We start from the raw sequence: 21,729 nt of genomic DNA on the forward strand, positions 1-21,729 counted from the left end.
GAAGCCAAAGGGGGCAGGCAGACAAGGAAACCAGGTGGGGCCTGAGCTCTCCTCTCAGAGCCTGAGCCTGGAACAGGGGGCATAGTAGATAGATGGAAGGGAAGGCTGAGAATGTCAGGACACTCGAGACTCATTCCTTGTCTCACTCCTGTGGGAAGTCTCAGAGGGAGGCTACAGGCCTCAAGAAGTCTCCTGTGTGGTCCCACACGGTACAAGGCAATGGGACAACAATGGAAGAATATAATCAGGCTTGTAAGTCTGTGGCAACGCTCTAGATCCCTAGAGCCCCAGAGGGCAAGTGGGGCATTCTAGGGTATAGGGGTGTGAAGGTGGGATGATGAAAACCATGATCAGGATGAAGAGGCCATAACAGGCCCTGTGACCAGAAGTGGGGGCTATTATGTCACCCCAACAGGCCAGTGGACAGTGATCCCAGTACTGGGGCCAGGCCAGTCCTGCCACTTTGCCGCCAAGACTAGCAAGGATCCAGAGAATCACACATGGTCCCCTTTCTCTTCTCCCGCCAAACAACATGCAGCCTCTTTAACCACCCTGGGATGGAGAATGAGCGTTTACCTCTAGAGGACAAGGTGTTTAAGGGGGAAAATTTAAACCAGCCCTAGAAAAGAATTGAATTTCTAATAACTGAAGTATTTAAATTAAAATGAGAACATTTAAATTGGAAGAGACTCCGATATTGTTAATTGCCAAGTAGGGGGTGCCTGAAAAAGCTCAGACCCGCTTGATATTGCACATCTGAGTGGAGTGTGAGTGAATTTGCGACCCTGCTATGTCTTTATTCCTTGCCGCTCCTTACCATTCTATCAAGTGTACACACGTCATCCTCCTTCAAGTCAAAGCAGATCTGGTGTTTGGAAGTGTCCTCCGGGAAGCCCAGGGGCACGAGAAACTTTCTTTAATGTCCCAAAAAGGCAATAGCAATTTGAAGTTTGCAAGATATCCTCCTGAGAAGTCCTCGATGCTCACATCACTTGAATTAAAATCAAAGCTGCAAGAAAGACTAGCTGAGCCCCACTGTGCTTCATGTGAAAGTGGAGGTCAGCATTCTTTTTGGGGGGAGGAGAGGGTTGCCAACCGTTCGTGGAGGGGGGGATGTGGGAGACGTGGAATAAAAAATCACAAGAGCCCAGCTCCCTGAAAAATGTCTCCGTTGAACCCACGATGTGTTGAAGCAAACTAGACAGGCTCAGGCTGGCACAGGAAAAAAAGACAAAACTTCGTGATGTAACTAGCAATACTCGGCGTGCAGGGCTCCGTCCTCAGGGACAGCTGCGTGCCCGCCAGCTCCAGGTCTGTGCGGGCCATCGCCGATGTGGCCGTGTGCACATGTCTGTGGGGCCCAGGCACAGCCCAAGGCCCATTAAGGACAGCTAAAAGTGAAAGTTCAAAAGCAAAGCTGAATGAGGGGGGCAGGGGCGGGGGACAGAATCAGAAAAATGGTTGCACGTGTTGGGTCATGTCCAAGGTGCTTAACTATTATTGAATGCCCACTTTATTGTCGTGGGCTGTATCATTAAGGTGCCCATACAGAGAAGCAGCTCTTACCTGCCTCTGCCAGCCCTCATTGATATTTAGCAAAGTTTCAGAAAATGATGCCTCGTACCTGGAGGAGCCTGACTTCCTGCAAACACATCAAGCATCAGAAAGTTTCAACGGAAGGAAATTGGCCCACCTTGAGCATTGAACATTCAAGTATGACCTGGTCTGCTTTACTGCTGAACATCAGATATTCAACAAACAGTATAGACACATTTAGAATAATGCTTCTCCTACCTTTCACCAGCATGCCACCAAATTCCAATCAATGTGTGAAATTCATTTCTGTTAAAAACACAGGTGCAGGGGCACCTGAGTGGCTCAGTGGTTGAGCGTCTGCCTTCGGCTCAGGTCGTGATCTCAGGGTTTTGGGATCAAGTACCGCACCGGGCTCCCCACAGGGAGCCTGCTTCCCCCCCGCCGCCCCCGCCTGTGTCTCTGCCTCTCTCTTTGTGTGTCTCTCATGAATAAATAAATAAAATCTTAAAAAAACAAAAAACAAAAAACAGGGGTGGATTTTGTTCTGGTGATGTCTTTGAGATGGAAGGGACCTGAGCCAGCCTGCAAGAGTGTGGAGCAGGGTCCACCTGCCTGTGAGGTAAGAGGTGAGGCCTAACAAGGAGCCAGCTCTCAGGGTGGAGTCATGTTTACCAGAAGTGGGAGGAATTTCTCAGGAATGGATAACAATGTGTGACTGGGCTGGTCAACAATTCTATTCTAGGGCAGCTCAGTGCTGAAAGACAGACAAGTAAACACTGAAAGAACTATGGATAGAACTTAATCTCAGTAGGAGGGCCACCAACAATTCACAGCTTCAAAGGGCACAGAGCACAGAAGGGAAAAGAGCCACTGGTTTAGTAAAATACATTCTTGAAGAAGGAAGTCATGTGTTCCACATACATTATTGTCATAGGCTGACAACATCACATGAATGTGATGGTTGACTGCCGTGTCATCTGTGTTAATTTGACTGTGTCATAGGGAGCCCAGATGAGACATGTTTTCCTGGGTGTGTCTATGAGAGTGTTTCTGGACAAGGTTAACATTTGGATCTATGAACTCAGTAAAGTAGATTGCCTTCCCCAGTATGGGCTGGCACCATCCAAGCTCTTGAGGGCCTGCATAGGATGAAAGCTGTAGTAAGAAGGAGGAATTCACCCCTTCTTCTTCTTCTACCTGTCTGCCTGCTTCAGCTGGGACGTGGGTCCTCTTCTGCCCTTGAACCTTGAACTGGGATTTAAGGGCAGAACTGGTTCCCCTAGTTCTCAGCTCTTCCAACTCAGACTGAACTATACCACTGGCTTTCTAGGTCTCCAGTCTGCCACAAGTAGATCATGAGACTCAGCCCCTATAATCATGTGAATTAATTCCTCATAATAAGACTCGCTCTCTCTCTCTCTCTCTCTCTCTCTATATATATATATATATATATATATATATGTGTGTGTGTGTGTGTGTGTGTATAGGCACACATTGTTATTGATATAGATATAGATATATCCTACTGGTTCTCTTTCTTTGGAGAACCTTAATACAATTAATTCACGAACTCCCATTTTACACTGCAAAGGGCATCAGAAATCATCTCATCCAACTCATGAGTACCTCTGTACACAATCGACTGTGTGTCCTGTGGACCATGCTAAAATAAGGTGAAACGCTCGATACGCTCTCAGTTAAGATTATGTCCCATATTCTATGTCACAGAACCACAGGTTCTTCAACTGGAAAGAACAGAAAAATTCATCACATCCAATTCCCCACATTTGTTCAAGGGCTGCAACCAAAACATTCCTATCAAATGGTCCTTAGACACTTGCTACTCAAACACTTTTAGTCACCGGGAACTCACTACCTCCTAAAGCAGCTGATTCTACTTTTGAAATTAGGGTTATTATGAATTACTAAATGACTCCTGGGAATTGCTTCTGCTTTGTTTTTATTAGCTGTCATTAGCTAACTCCTCTAACACTAGTTATAAGCTTTTTTTTTTTATCATTCTCTGCAAAATATTATGTGTGCATACACAAATGCACACTCTCAAACACAGAATCAGCTAGGATAGTACTTCCCAAATTAATAGGATTAATCAGGAGTTGATTACACTATGTACATGTTCACACACACACACTAGCACACACATGCACACATATTGTTACTCCAGTTCTTAAATTGTCATCAAGAATGGTTTATTTATTCAACCATTGGCTGCTCTCTTCTTTGGAAATTATTAACAGACCCAAAAGAGTTTCATGGATTTTTTTTTAAAGCTCACCAATTTGCCTTGGGGCAGAAAAAAATATGAGTGCAATTTATCATTTTGCCAAAATAAGTAAGCCTTGATGAGGTGAGCACCCATCAACTGCTTAAGTAAGTAATGGGAATGTCAGCATGGACACTGCTCATTCATTGTCTGGATATTGGTGGACGTGATCAGTTCATAGACTCTCACCTCAGCATATACCCAAATTATCTGTGTGCATGCTTCCAGCTAGGTGCAGGCTTTCTCTCCAAGAGTTATCCTGTGAAACAAAGCATTACAGGTCTCACTGGCATCTCTGAACGATTAAATGCTTTCCTTCTGACCATATTGCCTGTTAGTAACACACTGACCATAAGACATGGCATCATGTTAATACCACTTTGGGTGGGCACCGATACGTTTAAAGGATATATCAGCTGTAAGATGTCCCAATCTCAGAAGTGGTGAGGAGTAGGCAGGGAGCATTTGTTAAAGAGAAGGAAATGTACCATTTACCTTCCTAAGCACCAGAGTCATAAGACGCAAGGAAGTTTTTCAACTGTCTTACCACGAAGAGGACTGACCGTGAGTTTGTAGGGTGCGTTTGCATCCTGTGACTTGGTCCATTCCCTTCAGCTGTTCTCCCAGCACCCCCTTCTCTCATGAATGCTGTGTTTTCACCTCTGTGAACATCTTCTCCTGGGCATGTTGACTTCATCAGCTTTGATGTTTGGCGGTGGTGCTGAGTTGATTCTAGCCAACCGAAACTCTGAGGCCACCTCTCATCTGAAAATGTCTCATTCGCATTTCTTGAAGCTCCAAGGCCGGTACATCCCCAAAACCAGTTGCATCAGGAGAGAAGCAGCCCATGAATTATGGACATAAATAGTATTGGAGAAGATTGACCTTCACACAGACTGATAAATAAGTGATAACAGGGAGACAAATAAGAACACAGAGATAAATAAGTGATAATCTTCAAGAAAACTTTTCTTCTCCTGAAATCAGCAATCTAAAAACTTGGGACTTGTGTTCTTCATTTCATAAGAAAGCTCTCCAGAGTTCCTCCATGGCCCCACCATTTACCCCAGCCAATGGCCTAGCAAAACTGAGACAACGAGGCCCCATTTTGCCAAGTTTCTCCTCGAACAGTGGTGTGTTTTGAGGAGGGTGAGGAACGCGCTCTTTCTCCTTACGAGTGAGCTAGAGGTTGAGGCTGGGCATGGGCAGTGGGGACATCTCTTTTCCCTTAAATAGGTTTTGCAAGACATTGGCTTAAAATCCTGATGGGAAATGAAGCACAGGTCAGAAGCTCTTCGGGTCACTCTTTTTGCCAATTCATTGGCGGTCCCTGCCCAAGCTTTGTTCAGCTAATTAATCCTCCCAGACACTTGTATTCACCACATGCAAATTATCACAGAAGGGAGCTTTTTTTTTCCTCCTTTTTTTTTTTTTTTAAACATACACTTGAATTATACTCTTCTGACATCAGCTTCCAGCCCCACTGAGGGGTTTCCAACAGCCTAATAACAAACAGATTAGAGGCCAGAGGAGCATGTATTCCTCGAGTCCTTCTCTGCGTCCAGCTGTGAGGCTGCTCAGCGATTGCAGGCGGAGGCCAGCCAGGGCTGCGGCTACAACTCTGATGTTAAAATGGAAACTCGGTGTGAAGGCCTCAGGGGGATTCCAGAACACTAACTCCGTTGCCCATCAGAAATGGATAATATTCCCCATTCTGTTCCTGCTGGTATCAGTTCCAAGTTGGAAAGCGGCCTCCTCTCCTAATTCAAGCTGGGGCCAGAGTGGAGCAAGCCTTCTCAGATATTATAAGCCAGTGTGAGCTCAAAAAAGAATTCACTGCTCAAGGCCAAATAGCTTCAAAGCTAATAATCCTCCAGAGTCGGTGTGAGAGCGCTGCAACTGTCAATGTCAACTTCCACCATGCACGGCGAGAGCGGAACTTCAATGGTGACATCATGGAGGCGAGGGCAGAGGGCAGCCGCCGCCGAGGGAAGTGCCGGGGCCCTTCAGATCTGGGAAACCTGCAAGGATTTATCTGGACTAACGTGTCTCCATGTAGTCATTGCAGTCTTAGGCTCCTCTGATTAAGGATTTAACGTATTCAAAGGGTTTCGGCAGCTGCAAGATGACACGTTTTCGGGAGCTCGATTGGATTCCATTATCTCTTCCTCTCTTCTTCTGCAGATGCGCCCCCCCTCCTGCCAGGCCTCCAGACAGGCCTCCCCAACAGGAGGCTGGCCCATATGGGGGTCCCTCCTGGCCCCCATCTCCTCTCCCCTTTTTGTTCCTGCCTGGGGTCACTTGTCAAGCAGGCCGGGGTCACGCCTCTGCACTCGGGGGTCAGGATGTAGGCCCTGGCAGAGGTGAGCAGATTCCTCCCCGGGTCCCCTGAGCCCTGCAGAACCTCCCCCCCCGCCCCCCGCCCCACAGTGGGAGGAACGCAGTTTCCCAGTAGGATACACCCAGAGATGGATATGGTCATGGTCACAGTTCCAAAGAATGAACTTCACACAATTCCCAGGGTGGAAGAGAGCTGGGAAGAACTCAAGGCAGGAGGGAAAGGTCAAGGAGGAATCTCCGAAGCAGCCCCCACCCTACTCCTGGCTCACAAGGACCAAACGGTTCAACTCTGCGGTGGCTTCCAGTCCATCAGTGAAGCTCTGGAGAACTCATCACACAGCCCGAGCCTGTCTGCCTGGCACCATCGCAGTGACCTTGTGCAAGGCAGAATTTAGGAAGGCTCCTGGGGAAGGGATGCTGTTCTGAAGGCATTGGCAGCTATGGCTAGCGAGTGCTCCCATGGTGGGCATATCTTGTGGCCTCCTTCTGGCGGACTGTGTGTTGTCATTTACTGGATGGTGACAGCAGTAGCAGGTCAGCCGGGTCAGTGTTCCTGGAGCACAGTGACAAAAACAGAGTCCAAGTCATAGAAACCTGAATGAACACCAGTCTTGGGCTAACTAGCTGTGTGCCCTTGACAAGAGTCTTCACCTCTCTGTACCTCAGTCCTAATCTGAAAAATGGAAATAATGCCTTAGAGGGTCAGGGTTAGGTGAAGATTACATACAAAAATGCAGGCGAATCACTTAGCATCATATCCGGCCCCAGCACGTGTTCAAGAAATGTTAGCTGTTAGCATTATTATTACGATCATTGTCATTCAAAGACTTTTTGCCTACACCTGAAGAAATTTAAAATATTGGAACCAGAGAGAACCACAAAAGCACTTCAGAGGGAAGAAATAAAAATGTCTATAGGTCAGACTATGCACAGCTTTCTATATGACGAATGTCAATACACATACAGATTTGGTCATTGCAAGCGTGGTCTACAGGAATGTCTCCAGAGCGCTGAAGGAGTCCTCCTCAGGAATGATCACAAAAAGCCTGGGACATTCCTCAGTTTAATCAATACCTGTCCTGGTTCTGACTCTAGGTGGTTTTCTTTTTTACTTTATTGCAAACTTTACTTTTACATCAACCTTATTAGAGTACAATTGACACACAACCAAATGCATACATTTTAGGTACACAGTTTTGATGAGTCTGGGCAAACATGGCCACTTCCATGGTCACATAGCTACTATGACAATCAAGGTAATGAACAATATCCCCATACTAGAAAATTCTCTTATACTCCTTGTTAGTCATGGCCCACCCACACCCCCGGCCCCAGGCAACCACTCTTCTACTTTCTGTCACGTAGATTAGATTTGCCCGTTCTTGGTCTGCAAATAAATAAAAGCAAAGAGTGTGTGTTCTTTTGTGTCTGGCTTCTCTTGTTCAGCCTGATGTTTATAAAATTCAGTTTTGTTGCATGCGCCGGTGCTCCATTCAGTCCCAATTGCTGAATAGTCCCGCATTGTATGGATGTACCACATGTTGTTGATCCATTCAACCCATTGATGAATATTTGGATTGTTTCCATGTGGGGGTTAGTATAAAGGGAGCCACTATAAACATTCACTTCTTGTGTTTTTCATTTCTTCTGGGTAAATACATACAAGCTCAAGTTTTTAATTTAAAAGAAACTGCCAAGCAGTTCTCCCGGGTGGTTGTACCACATGGCATCCCTGCTCTCAATGAGGCTGCATGTCCTGGCCGAGAGAGAGGTATCGAGGGAGGGGGCCGTGGGAGGAGTTTGTCCTAGCTGGGGAACAATATCTTATCACTGACATTGTTGAGAATTGCTGATGCATGGTGATAATAAAAAGCAGATTGACTTTGAGTGGTTTTGTTATTGTTCCCTGCCCTGGACAGACTGCTTATACTGCCCCACCCTTTGGCACAACCACTGCTCGCCAACAGTTGGTTTAGACCGTCTCTTCAATCTTAGCTGCCTTTGTGTCTGTGTAGTGGCATCTTACTGTGGTTTGAATTTGCCTTTCCCCGATGGCTGATGAAGTTGAACTTACTGGCTGTATATATATGTATATATATATATACCTTCTTTTTTAAGGTGTCTATTCAAATCTTTACCTATTTTTAATTGAGTTGTCTTCTTATTTTTGTACTGTAGGAGCTCTGTATGTATCCTGGATATAAATCCTCTGGCAGGTACATGTATAGCGAATATTTCTCCCAGCCAGTGGCTCCCAACACTTTCCTTTCTGCTAATCCTTTGTACTAACCTACACAGACATCAGATCTCAGTCTTGACATCAGCAGTCTAGCAAGTACATTTCTACTGCAAATAAGACAGTTGGAAAAGTCACAGGTCCCACACCGCCACTAACTGAAGGAGGTGCTCCTCTTTCCTCTTTCCTATGATGGTTTTTACTGCTCCTGTTACTGTGGTTGCCCATTTACAGACTCCAGTTTAAATTGGGAAGCTCTGCCTCCCAGCCTGTTGCTGCTGGGAGCACATTCCCGCCTTCCCCTCCTTCCTGCTCCCATCCCTTCCCACCCAAAGGTCTAGCGTGGACTTTTCCAGTGCTCTGCTCCAAAGACATCCCTCCTCACATACCATTCATGTCACAGGGCCTCACGCTGGGTTTTGTCTTTTACCAGCTCCAGTGTTCAAGGCTTCCACCCCAGGTATGGGGCCAGGTGTGTTTACCTATTCATTTCCTCATGTCCATGCATAGAACTTGGAACCTGAGTGGGATCATGTGAAGCCACCATACTCCCTTCCCCACAGAACCATCGGCTGGGGATGGAATAGGGGGGATCTGGGTCACAGTCTTTCTAAGGAAGTAGAGACCTCAAGCACTTTCTGACACAAGGCTGTGAGGAAGCTGTGCTGGTCTATAGAGATGCAATTGAGGCAGGGGCTGTGGCTGGTAAAAGAAAGGAAGGCGAGTGGGAGGTAGAGCCACTAGGGCCTGTAAAAACTGGCCCACGTGCCACCGCTGGATAATGTCAGCATCTCACTCATGGGTAGGTTGTGAGGATTAAAAGAGATGCTACATAAAAGGCACTTAGTATAATGTCTGGCACCAAATAATTGCTCAATAACTGTTAGCTATTAGATCGAGATCCCTTTTATCTGACACAATATGGACTGGTGTTGGTCAGTTAATGGAAAAAGTTAGTTGAAAAGAGAAATCAGAGGAAATTATGCTACACACCTTCAACATTTTATTTTAAGTTAAAACATATAAATGTACATCCATTCACTGTTCTTTGATGTAGGTCCAACACCTTTCCTTTGAGTGTGGGTCCGTGGATGGGCGTGTCCAGCCGTCTTTCCTGAGTAAACCACACCCAGTACGGAATCATCTACCATTTCCAGTTTCAGTTTCTTTAAAGTAGTGCGAGAGCTTACATGTGCCAAGTGCTCCGCGTGAAGAATTATCCGAGATGGGTTCATTTTCCCACAATCTCCAGTGTTAACGAATCCACACCTAACATGAGCACTACTTCCTAGCAACCCATTATCGTGTCACCTCCTGAAAGTACTTCGCTCAGTTTGCAAAAGAATGACGACTCTTCTCTTTCCACTGTCATTATATCATCTGTTTGCAGAACGTTTCGTTAAATGCCTTAATTGCAATAAGGCTTTTACAAAGACAGGCAAAGCAAGCATGACACAGGTTTGGGAACAAAGACTCATTGGCACTTAGCAAGCATGCATCCACCTGGCTGGAGTGGAAATGCGTACTGGGGAAAGGTGCACGAGAGGTTGGTGGGGAAGGCCATGCTGGCATGAGAGTGTACCAGATGTGCCAGAGAATGACTACTAGCCAGGGGCATTCACGGTGTCGTGGGCTTCACTCAATGTGTTTTAGGAAGGGGCTGAAGAGCAAATATCTAGAAGATTGTTCGTTAGAAGCAGTTGAGAGAATGCCTATGTATCTTGGGCCTGCCAGCTATTTGTTCTTGAACTTTGTCTTGACCGTTGGGATTACTTTCTACACCTCTGGAAAAGTCCATGGGAAGAGACTTTGGGAGTTACAAGACCTGCATTCTAGTCCCGGTCCTATCAGTTGCACCCCTTGTGCCCTTGGCCCTGACGCTCACCCTCAGTTCCTAGGAGGGAGGTTTGATGTTCTCAGAACTCAGTGATTCTGCCCCCATCGTCCTCGAGGACCTAACGAGACCGCGTGAGAACTGCTCTGTGCCTGTTCCGGCCCCTCTCAGCGTGAGCAGTCTCAGTGTCAGTCCGCGGGGGGCCAGATCCCAGATGCCAAAGGGCGGGCCATGCCTCATTCAAGGGCTTTCAAATTCCAGGCTCCAGTCCCTAGGAGAGGAAAGGGCAGAGGCACGTTCCCTCTGTCAGCTCCTCTCAGCATCTTGCTCTCGCCTCCCCCTGCCCTTTCACGGCTGCCAGAGCATTGTTCACGGGGCAGAGCCTCCAGCCCGGCGCCTGGGCACCTCCCAGGGCAGCAGCTGCCGTGCCAGGCAGCCCTGTGCCAGGTCCACAGGCCTGTCCCCCCACACCCAGTTAACCACAGCCAACCCACGCCTGTTCTCAATGTGCCTCTTTTGGGGGGTGGGGGGAGGATGGAAGGAAGGTGTTATTTGGAATTGGAAGAAGGAACCAGTGTAAGATCTCCACCCGCCAAGCACCGACACAGCCTCAGGGGTGTTTCTGAAGAGCAAGGAGCACCCCATAGACTTCGAACTCTGAGCAGGCCTTTGGCTAGGTACAGCAGGCCGCCCTGTGCATGGGGGTGCTTTTGAGGGTCCCAAGGATGACTTCTGCCCCACTCAACTCCCCTCATCAACTCCCTGAGCCGAGAGACCCCACACATGCCCAGCCATTTGTCCCTGGAAACACCAAAGCTCCAGGAAGGGAACACATTAAGCTCTGGCCTTCATTTTCCCTCTGATCGGAATACTGCAGAATTTTCCTGCAGAGCTACTTTTTTGGTGGGCTGGAGAGGGAGAATGGGAGGACATGGAGAGACAGAGAAGAAAGAGGGAAGCAGTGTTTGTGGGAGACAAGAACAGAGGAGGAAAAAGACCCAAGAGAGGCCATCCCAGGATGCAATGGGGAGAAGAGCCTGAAGGTTAGCCTGATGCCTCTGCAAGACTCTCTAGTGCTAAGAGCTCACAGATGTAGAGCCCAATGACATGGCCATTCTGCATGTGTGTGTGTGTGTGTGTGTGATCCTACAAAGACCCTAAAACGATCTGATATGATTTTAACTTTTCTTCCAGGATGAACAGATTGACATTCTGTGAATTCCCCTCCCCCTCCCCATGTAAACCCAGCCCTGAATTTTCTCTCTCCATCTGTGTTCCTTTGGCAGAAACTTGTACCAAAAGAATGAAGGAGTGAAGGGTCATTCTGGGAAGGACGGGATGTGGGCCAAGCTGGGAATGCACTTTTGCTGGAAGGCCCAGCCACTGGCCACCCTGTGAAACGTTCATGAGGGAGGACTTTCAGGGCCCAGAGAGGGGACTAATCCATGCATCCATTTCTCACGTGCTTGCTGTTAGGCCAGGTTCGCAGCAGCTCTGCATCGGGATTATTGGATAGTTTTGCTTCCTTTTATAAAATTGCAGCCCTGCCTTCCACCCTGCATGGGCCGTGCCAGGGTGGGGGTGGGAAGAGGGTCACATGAGCTTCCTGAGGCTGGAATTTCAACTGTGGTTGTCCCCACACATCTGGAGGCTGAGGGATAAATGCTACATGGAAGCTTTTAACCATTGAACTGCCTGCCTGGGCAGGCCCTGAAGACAGTATCTGTGTGACCCTCCCCACCCACAGAGAGCTGACCCTGCTTGATATGGCCCTTCTGGAATGAACCTGTCTCCCCAACAGGGGCAAAGTTGTCTCTGATTGATAGGGTCACCCTGGCAGTCCGAAGGGAGGTAGTTTCCCCAAGGCAGCTAGGAAAAGTAGAAAGAGCATGACCTGAGGAGCCCAGTTCCATCCTGCCTGTGACCTTGAGCCACTCACTTAATTTCTCTGAGCCCCAGGTGTAAATTTTAGACTTTACAGCAGCATTAATTGAGATCTGAGACTAGCTCCTGGCACAGCATCCTAAGGTGGTGGTCACTCATCTCACCTGTCGTGGCTCCCACGTCCTTGTCCTTGAAGAGTTCATGATGCCAAAGGATGAGGCGGGACAGAGCGGGCAGGGAGGCACTCAGCCAAAGACCTGGAACTCTGTGTTCCTCGCTCCTGTCCTTCCCCCAGCTGCTCCTGGGAGCCCTCAGGGATGCAAGAGTAGCACACAGAGCAGTCTTTATGATTCTGAGTGATCCACGGAGGAGCCCATGGCCACCTCCCACCGTTGGAAAGGACAAGCTCTGCTAATAGGAAGTGATGGTTGATCCCATTTAGCTGGAAACGTCCAGAAAGGCAGGATTTAAAGGAGGCTCACATTCCTGCAGCCCTTCTCCTGGGAACCCTGGCGCAGGGTGAGAAACGCCGTCTGTATTACGGCAGGGCAAGCACAGAGGTGGGGGTAGCAGGCTCTTCCTGCCGGTCACCAAGGATTATACTATTTTTGTCCACCTTTTATTCAGACTGAGAAGAGGAAAAGAAGGAAGAATATTTTGGAGGACGGGCAGTGCTCTCGGGCTACCAGAAACTTCACAGGGAGGCAGAACAGGCGCACAGTCTCTGTGCTGCTTCTCTGGGGACAACCACACGGGGATGGTGTGCTTGGCTCAGATGGGGTCCTGAGCTTGGGCAGTGGGATGCCTGAACTGCTGAAATGTTCCATAGCTCATCAACAGTTTGGGGAGCACAAGATGAAATAGTGTCACCATCATTCGCTGGCTCAAACTGATGATGGTGTTGTTCATTATTTCCTGTGATTCATCAAGGCCTCTCTGGGTGCCTCTATGGGGCACCAGCCTGAGGAGGGGAGGACCACTGGCTTGCTCAAGGACCCCAAGCATCTGTCGAAGGAGGACCCTGCCGAGCAGCCCCCAGAGCCAAACCTCCCTCAGGATGCGTGCCAGGGCACAGCTCAGGGCAGGCTCAACTGCCTCCACCCATGGCCCCCTACCTAGATAAGCTGGTAGGAATCACTTGGTTTTTTCAAGGAGCAGACCCCTGGGGCCCAGTTCAGGAGCTCTTGCCCACTGGCAAGTTGGGCCAAGTAGACCGAAGAGAGAAAGGAAGGCCACTTCTTCAGGGCATAGACCATGAATGTTAGACTGGCTTTTCCTGCTCATCGGTATGTCTTGTCCCCTCAGGGCAGGGACACGTGCCCACTTCTAACACGGGGCCTGGCACACTGTGTGTGCATTTTGTTACAGAAAATCAGATAAGTAGCAAAATCCTTGACACAGGATCATTTAGCCTAGCTGAGTATCCAAGTCCATTCAGGCTGCTATACCATGCACGGAGTGACATAAACAGCAGAAACCTATTTCTCACAGTTCTGGAGACTGAGAGGTCTCCAAGATCAAAGTGCCAGCAAATCCAGTGTCTGGTGAAGGCCCACCTCTTGGTCCACAGACAGCAGTCTCCCCATTGTGTCCTCCCACCACAGGAAGGATGAGAAAGCTCCCTGGGGTCCTTTTCACAAGGACACTGATGCCATTCATGAGGGTGCCACTGCCCTAACCTGATCACAGCCCAAAGACCCCAGCTCCCTTATACCACCACGTTGGTGGTTAGGACTCCAACATATGACCTCTGGGGGAAAATATTCAATCCATTGCACCTAGTATGGCAGATATACTAATAGCTGTCGTATATTAGAACACACAGAAGTTAGGTATCCATTACCACGATATACAGTCTTAGTGTAGTAGAGACAAAAGGGATGTGGGTGGACAAGAATAGATTCAGGAAGGTCAAGTAAGTTACCCCAGGCCTCATATAGTAACTTTCTGGTATAAATAGAAAAGCTTACCAGGTTCCCTGCACTTGAGGCCAGTGATGCTCCTGCCCCATCCTATACCCCATGGTCCTACATGAAATAAAGAGCTAACAGGGAAGGCAGCCCTGAGTGATAGAAAGTTCTAAGCACTGAAGCCAGGGAATTCTGGTTGTGAATCCTCTTCCTGACCCTTCCAGACTATGCAGGCTCATGCCTTAAATGGGCACAGTGATGGAGAGTCTTTGTTGAGAGGATCCACTGAAAGAATTAAGGAGTGCCTAAATTCTCTGAGCCTCCTTTCCATATCTGTGAAATGGGAACAAGAGAGCCCTCCTAAATTGTGCCTGTTGAGGAGTGGGGATTGGCCATTCATGAGAGGGGACAGAGAAAGCACCTAGCAGAGTGTCCTGCACAGAGTGGCCGTTCAACAAGCTTATTGTTCACCAGACCATCAATTACAGAAAAAGCCTCATCTTGCAGAAATGAAGGCGAGAGGCAGGTCTGGGTGAGACGAGGTGTGCCAGCCCCGAGGAGAAAGACCTCCAGGACGCAGAGGATGACCTTGCAGAGGGGCTCGCTGGGGAGGTGCTGGGTGAGGTGAATGGCTGGCGTTTCGCTGAGCCAGGCATTCCCGGCCTCGCTCTCCGGGCCCCCTCGGCCTGGGCAGAGTGCCCTGCGTGCGGGCTGCCAGCACTGCGAGGCCCACGTAATTATTTAGCCGTTTACTAGCATCCGAGACACCCAGGGTGCACTTCAGCCATCAATTAGCTCGGCTCACAGCCCCCCTGTGAGACCCAGTGGTATCAGGACTCCCATTTTTCAGCCGAGGAAACTAAGGTGTAAACAGGTTAAGCAACCGGCCCAAGGTCACACCTTGAGTCAAGCGGTCACAAGGCACGGAGGCCGCGTCCTTGCTGGCTCCCCGGCCTGTCCTTAGCCCACTGGCCCATGCCGCTGCCCATAAAATGCACCGTTTATATCTCGTCAGGAAGCCAGGGAGTGCACCCGAGACTTTAGGAGCTGTACAGAAAGGCCATTCAGCTGATTTCCAAGGCACTGTAGGGTTTTTAAGGAAATGCTTCACCCCTTGCTTAGAGAGGTCGATGGGGGGCAACGTGACCTGAGTTAGCAGTTTTCTTCACTGGGCGGCTGCTACCTCCCACACCACAGCTGGCGATAGGGCCTGGGTTTGCTTTTTCTCTGCTTGTTCCAGGAGACACCCACACTGGCACCTTCTGGGGACCACAAAGAGCATCTTTCAGGAGACGCTGAGATGTGAACACAGAGCACAAGCCTCCCTCCCACTCGCCTGCAGCTCCGGGACCTGCCCAAGGGCTGGTGCAGGGAAGGGGACTGAGGTCGAAAGGCTCCCCAGGTGTGCAGTGAGCGGGCGGGAGGAGGCGAGCAGGGGGAGCCTTCTGTTGCCTCGTGATCTGCCTGGCCACACAGAGCCGCTCCTGGCCCCAGCCGTACCCTCCCCGACTTCCCCGTGTTCTAGACCTTCTCTCTCCCAAGAGCACTGGCCCGTGTCCTTGCTTTGCCAGGCCCTCCTAGGTCACCTGCCGTATTCTCAGCTCCCCCCTCTCCCTTGGCAGCCCTTCCCTATTCCCTATCACCCACCCCCTAAAATATCTCGCAAATATTTCTGGAATCTCGATTTGGACAGCTCCACCCCAGACTCACCTAAATCATGATAATAACATCCTCGTTGGGCTTTCAGTTTACCCCCTCTCCTCAAACCTGTCATCACACAGCACCCAGAACGCCTCATCCTAAAGTTCTTATTCTCCTTCTTAAAACCTTTCATCCTTAGTGCCGGAGATGAAACCCAGGCTCTCTAGTATAGCATTCATGGCCCAGCACCCTTCCCTGCCTCTCCCCACCTCGTATCCCTTTTGCTGGTGATCTTCCACGCACAGCACACACCATACTTTCCCCAAGTCTGATTCTGGGTCTAAGGGCTCCTGGAATTGCCTCTGCCTCCTGCCCTCACTGGCTGAGCCTCACCTGTCCTCATGGCTCCACGCAAGCTGGGAGAGCCCCCCTGTACCCTCCGGCTGGCTGAGTGGCTGTCCTCGGCTCCCATGGCCCTCTATGCATGCTGTCCCAGCACCCCAAAGATCCTGAAATGATCTGCTTGTGGGTCTCCTCCTGATTTTTGAGGGCAGCCACTGGGCTTTCTTCCCACTGCATCCAGTGCATGGTGCTTTGTACACGGCCGCCAGGCAGTCAGAACTTGATTAAGCTTAAATCAACTGCATGATCTGATTCTAGTGATGTTTTTAATGGCTGATTATTTGCACATAGGAAGGAAGAGTATAAAGGATTCCAACTAGACTCTCATACTCAACACAATAAACTTGGGTATACAAACCTGATAGAATCCAGCCAGCTCTAAATTTTCTGTTGAAATAGCAGACCGAAGTCCCATAGCCTCTCAGCACTTCAGTTGCTTTTTTGGTAAATCAAAGGATTTGAACAGGATCTGTGGGGAGCCCAGAAGACGGGCCTTGGTCCTACTATGGGGGCGAGGGGCGCCCAGCAGGTGAGGCCGCAGGTCCCCTCACATACATCTTTCGATCAGGGAAATTCTACTCTTGTTTCTTTTATAGTCGGGCTTCCACATAAGGGATCATTTGAACAAAAGATCTTGCAGCTAGTGGAAACTAAGAGAACGACTTACCCTATGTCAGTGTCAACCGGGGGCACTTTGGGTAGAACCAGGGTGTCTCTCAATGCCCCTCCAACCACACTTGTGGCTTCAAAGAGTAAGGTTCCTTGAATATATCAGGCAGTGTTAATTCAGGAATCTCTCGGTCCAATAAGAAGGAGCCCACAGAAGCTTCTCTTTCCTGTGACCTTTGAGAATCCCTGGGGACCTCAGGCACCGAAGGCTGCGCTGGGCAGAAAAGCACAGGCTGTCAGTGGAGAGTGTATGGGCTGGTGAGGCTGTAATTACAGGGTGTGCAGAGAGCGGCCAGGGCACGAGGGAGGAGGGGCAGGGGCTATGTGGCCTGGAGAGGATTTCGCTCAGAGCCCGCTGCGTCCTCCAGGGGCATCAGCTGCCACCTCCTGGGGAGCTGGTCAGAAGGGGACCAGGAGAGACACCAGAGCCCACCCCACTCCCATTTGTACAGAACCCAGCGGAGCCATTTCTGGGCACTCACAGGTGCAGATCCCTTGTTCCAGGTACAAATGGGTGTGTTCAGGGTGGAGTGAGTGATGTGCCAAAAAGCGCAGCCTGTTCCTGGAAGGGGGACCCCCGTGCTCCACCTCCGAGGTGTGAGTCACAGCCTTCCCACTCTCTCCTGGTCTTGTCTGTGACACACCTGGGACCAGGCACACAATCATTCTCTGGGTCTTGAAAGGCACAGACCAGAGAATCAGACATGCTCAGATTTAAACCCCAACCCTGCTATTCTGCTGGCTCTGAAACCTTTGTTGGGCAAGTGCACCTCTTTGATCCTCAGAAATTTTACCCTGTAAAAATAAGAATAGTCAGGTAAACTGAACTTTAGTTTTCTTCACACATAAGAGTAGAAATAAAAACAGTACCCATGTCCTTGTTTTGTGATAAGACAGTACATGGAAAGAAAACACGCCTGATTCCAGTAAGTTAAATTCTCAGGCTGCTGATCCGGTGGCTCCCTGAGTCTTGTTTCTCCACCGATGAGGTGCTTTGTTCTCCTGTCAACTCCCGGAGTTCGGTCCCTGGTGCTGGGACCCAACCGAGCTGTCTGTCCTCCTTCCTGTTCTCCCTTTGCCTCACTCCCTTCTGCCCTGTCACCCACCGGTGGCTGGTCTGGGACACTCCCCCTTATACAGTTGTACTTTCCGGAGCTGCTCTTTCCAAAGGCCTCCTTGGGGACCGTTGGGGTTAGAGCAGTGCTAGGCTGAGGGCCAGACTCCAATCCAAACTCAACATCAAGCTTGAGCAGCCACCTGGTGAGAGCCAGGCCACCTCTCAAGGCAGCCCACTGTGTCAGCTAGACCTCCATGGTGCCTAAAGCCATGGGCTGGGTGGCAGGGGCTGTGCAGCATCCAGTGAGGATGCTCTGAGCCACCCTCCAGAAGATTCCTGAGCACTTCCCTTTGCTTCCTAGTGGTCCAGGGGAGGCCTTGGGCTAGGCTTACAGTCTAGGTGCTACATCCTGGCTCATGCTAACTTGTGGCTTCTCAACTGGCAGTTTCAGTGACTGAAGCCCCGGCTGTTTGCAGGGTAGCACCCACAAAGCCTTGGGATGCCGCTAAGCTTACACATAGATCCTGAACTGGCCTTTCCCAGGCCTTCCTTTGAAAACATGCCTGTCATCTTCACTAAGCTTCTCTGTGAGCGTGGTGACATGCAAAGATCATGCAGTGCAGACCTGTCACCTTTACTCTACTTGGTTTGTTCATAGTTCAAGACTGAGGGAGGGTGGTGGGAGCACAGAGCGCTCCTGAGCGAAGGAGCTGCCCTGGTTAGATGCAGAGGGGACATGGTCTCAGAGCCTTGGGTGGCAGCCTTGACCACTACAGTGCCTGGGGCAGGGCCGCTCAGGAAAGAGAGGGCCTGGGCCACTTCCCTCCTTGAGCTTCCGACATATTAAAAAACAAGAAAGACCAAAGCAGAGTTTCCAGCACTGTTGTATTTTAGTGTGTACTTTTGAGAAAACACTCTTGGCACATGGCACACAAATACAATGCAGCATAATTGTGAAGTTTAAGTTCACAAACCTGTAAAGTTGCAATTACAGGATTTATTTTTAAAATCGCTTATCAATTTATAGGACGCTATGTGCAGCATAACACAGTCAATGGGTGCAACTCTAAAATAGTATAGTATTTCTTCCAGTTGCGACCAGCACAGCTCTGTGGTTGCGTCTTGTAGATGATACCCAGGTCTCCAGCCGAGGACCTCTCGGATAGGCCCTACCGTGAGGCCAGGATGCTGGCTGATGGAGGAGTCGGGACACAAAGGCATGTGGGTTTAATTTCGTCAGAAGGGCACCTGGAAAGGTGAGCCAGCTCAGCCCCACCTCCTCAGAACCCGCCCCACAACATCTGGGTTAGTTCAGCTGCTGCCTCCACCGCTGCTCTGCTGTGTGATCTGGACCACTTGCTTGCTCTCTCTGTGCCCTGGATTTCCTCAACTGGAAACAATAAGAGTCCATGATTACATACTATTTGGGGGTTGTTGTGAGCATCAGATGACATAATACAGAAGAGTACTTGGAACCAACCGCACCTGGCAATAGTTACTATTACTAGGTTGAGCTGGGGAGTGCGGGCCTATTATTGCCAAATCTTGCTTTGTTAAGAGAAGCCAAAAATCCAGGATTTTAATGTGGATTTTTTGATTTTTGAAACATTCGCTCTTTTTAAAGCACTGTGCAGGTTAAGCAGAATAGATCTGCTGCCGGATGGGCCCACATCTGGTCTGAGGCCTTGGGTTTCACGGCGGCCTCCCCAGGGCTGTGATCAGAAGCCCCCCCTGCTCCCACCCACCTCACCTCAGCATGTGTCTGCAGGAGAAAGGACTCCAAGTGGGGAAGGGGGCCACAGAGAGAGAGACGGAAAATGGAAAGCCCATGCATCTGGATGGCCATTTCTCCTGCTCGAAACGTTGACCGGCCAGCCCAAGTGATATATTGAGTTCGTTTCTGTGGGTAATTGTTTAAATGTTATAGCAGCTTTAACATGTCGTCTGTTAAAACGTATTGGTGAGGCAGCCATTCCAAACTTGTAATGTGGGTAATATTTAGATGATTTACTAGGTGAGGTGCAGTTTCTGATTCAATCAGAGTTGCATTTGATTCAATAGGTGATGCATCTAATCCGACTGGGAGCCCATCGAATCCAGAGGTGATGTGTTTGATTCACGGGCTGATGTACCTGATTTAGAAGGTGATGGATCTAGTCCACGCTGAAGGATTCCAATTCCCTTATGCCGGGTATTTGCTTCAGAGCGTGATGTATGAGTTTTAATAATCGGACATGCTTTGGGGATGGTGAGGGCACTGGTTCTTCCCACTGCCTGGCATGTCTGTGGTTGCAGCTGGCTCCTTGCAGAGACTCTAGGACCAGAGGGGCCAATTAGGGGCATAATTCCCCAAGTGTGACCCGAGCTTCCACATGTCCCGTCTCTGCATTTCTTCTAAGATCCATAGATGGTCTTCTGCCTATCTGTCTAATTGTCTAAGGGTCCTTGGTCAGGGCCATTGTGTTGAGAATCTGGTTCCTTGTATGTGGGGCGCTTTCAGGGGCACACACTGTCGATTGAGAGGTGCTCACCCTCTGTAGCTTCTGCTCTTGTCTGCCTGAGCCTCACCTGACACTTCATGTGGTCCTGGTGCAAGCCTTCCTGAGCCAGCCATGTTTCTGATCAACGTTTGAGGGATTGCATTTTCATGCTCCAACTAGGGACACAGGGAAGGATTCTCCTGAACACTCTTCAGCCCTCACCCCATTACCCTTCCTTCCCTACTGTGACTGGCAATGACTTCCCGAGAGAGGAGATGCTTCTGTTGCATTTTCTTCTGCCCAGAATGCCCTTCTCCCTCTTCCTCCACATGATAGAAAGCTGTGCCTCCTGTTCAGAGTCCCCGTCTTCTGTTACCCCCTCTAACAGAAGCCACTCCTGCCCCACCCCCCCAGCTCGACCCCAGACAAGCCCCTTTTTAATAGTTTTCCATGTCTCCTTGGCCACATCTCCATGCAAACACTTGTCACACAAATTGTCCTATGGCAGAGAGGTCTGTCTCTTCCTAATGTTGTTGTCCCCAGCACCGGCTCAGCACTTGATAGATGGCTGACAGGGAATCTTGGAGGAGGGGTTAGAGTGAATCGTTATAATAATAAATAATAATAATAGCTCATGTGTATTGAGCTCCAGGTATGTTCTAAGTGCAGAGAGGCCTATGATGTTACAGGCATCATCTTTTTATCTCTTTTAATCCTCACAACAAATCACATATGGCAAAAACTATCATTTCCTCCACTTGTACAGATGGGGAAATAGGCTCAGTGAGGTTGAATGATCTGTCCCCAGGGTTACACATCAGGAGAAGTAGATTGGAAGCTAGGTCTCTTGGATCTGAAAGTCAAGCTCTTAACTACCACATCATTATCTGGCCTCCCAGGAACAGACTCCCTCTCAGCCCAGCACAGGGAGACTGGAGCCCCCAGAGATGTAGAGGTACCCTCAGGGAGACAGGACCATGACACAAGGCACAAAAACATGATCGGTATACTGAGGCACAGGGGCTTTCGAGGGAGAAATTAAGGAAGGCTTCCTGGAGGAAGAGAAGAACAGAAGTGTGGCCATCAGCTGTGGTGATGCTCATTCTTAGCTGCTCTTGGCCCAGTGCTCTGGTCCTCAGGCTGCCCAAAGCGTAGGTGAGTCAATGAGGCTGAGTTGCCACCAACTAGTCTTTCGGGTAACTGCTCCCCCACCAGAGCTCTGTGCGGTCCAAAGCTGGGCCTGAGCTGGTGCTCCACACAGGGATGTCACCCCCACCCAGAAGATACTAGCCAGCTCACCACCTTTCAAGAGGGAGACACTGAGCCTGAGCTCGGGTGAGCCCTGGGTATTCCTGCGATGGTGGGAGTGGTCCCGATTCCACTTCTCCTCCCCCAGCACGTAACCCATAGCTCTCCTTCACTCTCTCTTGTCACTGTCTTGCTTCCCCAGAATGCT

Source organism: Canis lupus, chromosome 10, assembly GCF_048164855.1.
Source record: "Canis lupus baileyi chromosome 10, mCanLup2.hap1, whole genome shotgun sequence".
NCBI classification, from domain to species: domain Eukaryota; kingdom Metazoa; phylum Chordata; class Mammalia; order Carnivora; family Canidae; genus Canis; species Canis lupus.